This window comes from Diadema setosum, chromosome 3 (assembly GCF_964275005.1).
Source record: "Diadema setosum chromosome 3, eeDiaSeto1, whole genome shotgun sequence".
Classification (NCBI taxonomy): domain Eukaryota; kingdom Metazoa; phylum Echinodermata; class Echinoidea; order Diadematoida; family Diadematidae; genus Diadema; species Diadema setosum.
In genome coordinates, this window is record NC_092687.1 from 44094371 (window position 1) to 44100127 (window position 5757).

Consider the following 5757-nt stretch of genomic DNA (forward strand, 5'->3'; position numbering starts at 1 on the left):
AATGCATATTTTATTCTGAACCAATAATCATCGGAACATGCTACTCGTAACACTGAGTATAAAGCTTGCAATGAATATTGCATTGATTCATGAACATCTATGATTTTTCATTCATTTTCTTTCATGACTCTCTCTTTGCAAATTGAAAATTCAGCATTATCAACAATGTGTGTAGAATACAAGGCATGTACACGAACGTTTTTTTTTTTTCCTCAAAATTAACATTCATTTTCACTCGGCCTTCCATGACATTCTACCTTGTCACATATCTCAAGTTTCCTAGATCATAACAAACGAGGCATCATGTAAACTACAATAATCAGGCTTTCAGTTGATAGCACATTTAACAATGGCAAGTTAATGATGATAGAGATCTAATTGATCGAAATGGGTTTACAAAAAAAAAAAAATGTTTCGGATAAAAAGTTCACATAGACAATTTGATAATTGATATTTGATAATATTGAGTGATTGATTTGATCAGGGAGCCCCACATACACACAGCTCTCCTGCATTGCGTTCGCACGCCCAGTCAATTGGCGAGTATATACATGTATAGATAACGGGGATCAAATATTTGAAAAGAGTCAAAAAGTATGATTGTTCTCATTGGGTACGCTCAAACCTGGCCATCTTTGATCTCATACACAATGCTGAATCATTGTGCAGACTTCCATTCGGTTTGTAGATTCTGAAGTTGAACAATAAAACAATGAAATATCTTTTTTTGGCTCATATCTCAAATTGCCAATGCTGATGAAGCCTTTTTTGATGAAGCATTTTTCTGAGGAAGATGACGGTTTTGAGATTCGAATTATGTTTAACTAAAAATGTCGCTATGGCGACTGGCATGCCTCCGCCATATCACATTATTCTCCATTAGGTGCAGGACATATTGCCAGTGTAAAACCGTATGTTACATGACTGGTACATAATAAATTTCTGGTGATTATACACAAAGTTCCATGACAGTACTTAAGAGCCACTTTCAATATATGGATGAGCAAAATTTTAGCATTTTCACTTGACCCAAAACTTTTCCTACACAATCATTGTGCATTAATTTATTTGTGTATCATGTATGAATATACATATTTTCTCCGAATGAATATGGAGAAAGTAGTATAATTTCAGCATTCAATAATGCAATTTTAGCATTTTAAGGTGACCTTTGACCCTTGATCTTTGATTTCATGTCCCAAAACATCCACAGAGAAGCAATGTCAGGCAACACATGTACATTGTATATGCATTACGTTTCATGAAGATACCGTGAACCATTTCAAAGATATGAAGAAAAATGTGAAATTTTAGCACTGTCACTCGACCTTTGACTTTTGACCTTTGAAATTACGTTGTTACTCCAACAAAGCATAGAATAAAAACGAATCAACCAAATATTATGATCTTGGTGTCATTTTCTTTTGCATCATATACACTATTTAATCTAGGCAACACAAAAAGGGCTTCTACAATAAGGCCACCAAAATCGACCATCCCTCCTTATTATGGCCAGCTCATATAAACCTGGACAATCCCAAAGAAAATTTCCACATGCCACAATCCACAAAATCAACTATATCTTCAGAAATAGATATGTGTTACAAAAACAGATCAATATACGATGTTACTGTTCAATGAACATTTCAATTCAGCGCCCTAGCTGGTGTACAGTGGAGCCCTTACGGCTTTACTCTTGCTCAACGAAGTTATTAAGCAATACAACAGAGGATGTTGGTGGACCATCACCCATTCCCAGCCCATACACATACTTTTGCAAATATGTTATGTATGACTGCACTGCCAGCAGTAGTTGATGTCCAACACATAAGTAAGTTTGAAACATACATCTACTGCTTTCAGCAGAGATGTGCAAGGGATCGCATCTCCTTCAACAGCCACGAATGCCTGCTCCGGATTCTTTCTCCCCCCGAAGACCAGGACATGAGGTTCTCGTTTCCCTTCCAAATACATAGGCAGGTTCGTCCCATCTATATGTAAAAAAGCAAATAAAGAAATTTCTCTAATAGCTTTAATAAGAGATTAACAAACAGATAAAAGACAAATATTCAAAATTTTGATCCACAACCAAGGCATAAAAGAGAAGTGCTTTTGAATAATCTAACCAATATAAAAACACAAACATCAATCAGTGTATCAAACATGAATTCTGTTGATATACCATCATAAACATTGGGAGATTCATTCATTTTCTGAATTTGGAAAAAAATATTGCCAATGAAAGCCCCCTTCATCTACATGATTTTGCCATGCCACTTTTATATCATTTTTTTTAACATTTTCTTCTGCACACCTCTATCTTCAGCCCTTCACCAGTTTATGGTTTTAATGTACTTGATCTTGCCTTACAATATATCAAGCAGACAGTGAGATAATTCCAGCTGCAAGAAACTATGGACATACGAAGCACATTTTATTATGGTGACTGTAATTGTTATCATTATCATTAGTAGTAGCACTAGTGGTAATACTGTTATTAGTATTCTTATTATCATTAATAGAAATTCCATCGATTACTTACTAAATGAATAGGAATCAGCAAGCATTTTCAGAGCAATTTGACTATATGGTGAATTAAAGGATAACTAAATGTCAATTAAAGGATAAAAGGAATGTGTTCACTTGACTGAATATAGATCTCAAGTGACAAATATTTCATGGCATGTCAACTGACCCAATCACACAACACAGGGTATTGCACTATTTTCAGTGTTAGATCCCTATTTCTATCATCACCTTCTCGACATTGATGAATGCAGGCATGCTCTCTTCCATAGTTGCACGCTGTACACTTCTCTCTGCCCGTTTCTTCACCCCAGCTGGAAACAACAGAGGAAGAACCTGTAGAGCCAGGTTGCTCTTCTCATCATCTAAGGAGAACACAAACATTAGCAAACAAGTTCATGAAATGTGGCACGTGGAGTTTTATTATCTTTTTAATACTTTCTCTCTGTAAAAATTCAAATGACAAAGAAGATACACATTTCAATTCCAATCATCCCTTATAAAGGTTGCATTCTCTAGAGGGTTGCATTTTTTCTCAATCTATTGCCAAAATTAGTTTTATTTCATTTATTCATATCAGAGTTTTTAATTTTAAATCTTTATCAAGACCCAGGAAAAGATTAATATTTTTCAAGGATTTCAAAAGATCAATAGATTATGTATCAAATTAAAGAACATTCAATGGTCTTTTAACCTGGTATTTGAAACAAAGAGAAACTTAATGCATGAGTGAACACATTCATTTTTCTCTTCTAATGGATCCAACCCCCCCCCCCCCCCGGTCAAAAAAAAAAAAGGAAAAACTACTACAGATGAATCCTCGACTGCACAGGGTCAAACTTTATGTCTCCACCTTTGCCAGATCAGGAATATGACAGTGTCAATTTGAAATGTATTACACAAAGTGGAAAATAAAATCTACTTAAATGACGTTGCGTCAGGCCCATTTCATATTGATCTAATGGTTCTCAACACTTAACCTGATTAAGCCCGGGCTATTTTGGCGGGGCAGCAGCTCGGGAAGGGTGTGATGTGAATAACAAGTGTGTTATGCAAATAGTGGCTGCCGGCCAGATCAAATAATGTCAACGGTGGGCGAGGTCGAAGGTCATTGACATTACGTTTGCACGTAAACCATGCAGATTCCCCATCTATTATAGGCCAATGTTGTGATCCCAACTCTAATATGATCGTTGTCCCTCTCATATGCAAGTATGATTCATGTTTGATCCACCAAATAAATAGTTAGCACAAGAGTGTCCTTTTCACATATATAAACGCAATGACCTTCACCTTTAAAATTGTGACCCCAATATCTGCTTAGATCATTGTCCCTCCTATATAATGCATACACGAGTCAAATGGTTAAGTTCCCGTGAGAATTGTGCTATTTTCATGGTAATGTGATACCTGAATGTGGATCTTCGACATTGAGAATCTTCTTACTGCACTTGTTTTTCTGCATATTCCAGAACTCTTGCTGACATTTTCGGCCATTTTTCGAAGAGGGCATCTGCAGAGTTCACTTTCGAAAAGTATCCGAAAGCCTTGATCAACCTGTGATATATAAAATCAGAAGTTAACGTGTAGGCCTTTCATTATAAAATTAACAAACCCCAATCATAACTTATGCATCATCAAAAATAGGATTTCATGATTAATTATTAAAAGATATTGAAAATTTCATGGTAAGAGCAAAGGGAAAACACATAAGATGTTCAAAATAAGACATTTTGGGATCAAAAGTCAAATTTATCCATTTATAAGATGTTACCACCTTATCCTACCTCATTCTCAATTACATTTTGGAAATCCTCTGGAAATTCATTTTTGAAAATGTATATCTTTAGGGATAGAATTGAAATATTTTAAGTTATGACCACTTTGATCCTGATAGGTGCACAATATTTAGGTGTCCTAAAGGATACTTTTTTGTTTAACTTAAAAACTAGAAATGTCGCTGTGCCACTGGTATGCCTCCGCCATATCACATTATTCTCCTAATGGGTACAGTACATATTGCCAGTGTGAGACCATAATATAACATGACTGGCACACAATCATTTTCTGGGGATTATAAACCCAGTTCCATGACAGTACTTAGAGCCACATCAGTTTGTCGAATTTCCCTTTAGATATGTCAGTGTCATTAGACTTTTAATTCTAGACTTAATTATAGTACATACACAGCCCTGTCGCTCAACCGGCTCCGCACGGCGTCTGGTCGGGCTATTCTAGACTAAGTCTAAAACTATTTTACACGCAAGTGCGCGCTTGCATAGTGAATGAGTGTGGACCTATTTCACGATAATGCCTCTAGAGCTTCTCACTATTAAGGGGTTCTATATTAAGGCTAGACCTTTTGTCTGGAACTGGTGGTAGTTTCTACAGTAGACCTATAGATCCGAGGTCTAGGCTACCATTGTACCAAGCGCAAGTGTCAGTTAGATCTAGACCAAATGAGAAGAGGACTGAAAGGGCTTAGACTAGCAAAAATGAAAACGTTGTAGTTAGAAGATCTAGACTAGATGTTCAATTACCAAGTATCTAGATCTATGTGTAGGGCCTATTTGACTATATTTCTAGCTTATCGTATCAGGAAAAGATCAAGCAACTAAGACTAACTGCTAGATTCTAGTAGTAGTAGGCCCTACGGTACTTTACACGCAAGTGCACGCGTGCGAAGAAGTGAATGAGGACCTATTTGACAATAATGCCTCTAGACCTAGGTTACCTACATCCTTATACTATAGATCTACTAGAGTTCTTCTACATGAAGGCTAGACCTTTTGTCTGGTACTACTGGTACTGGTAGATAGGTCTAGGTCTACACTACAGTACAGAGACTCGATAGATCACCGGTCTATAGGCTACCATTGTACCAAGTGCAGTTAGAACTAGGTGCCAAATAGATCTTGGACCGAAGGAAAGAGGACGGGTGGGGACTGACAGGGATGAGCCAAAATGAATTAAGCCCCCTAAAATGACGGAGATCGGCTCGTTCGCCTGTGACTTGCGAGTGCGCGGTTGTTTGTGAATTCATTCGAAAAGTGAACCTTCTGCTAATTGAAAGGTGGTGAAGACAAGTGCGGTAAATCTGATTACATCACCGTAATCGTCTCTAACCAAATTAATAAAGACCTCCCAATATTGTAACAGCATATCTTACAATTGCTTGAAACCATATTTGTCACAAAGCCGATTTTGGGGGGATTTTTTTTTTTTTTTTTT

General features: G+C 36.8%; 1 pseudogene; it reads right to left on the bottom strand.

The window, feature by feature from the left end:
* On the bottom strand, window positions 1-4078 carry LOC140226610 (uncharacterized; annotated as a pseudogene).
* Window positions 4079-5757: the final 1679 nt, after the last annotated feature.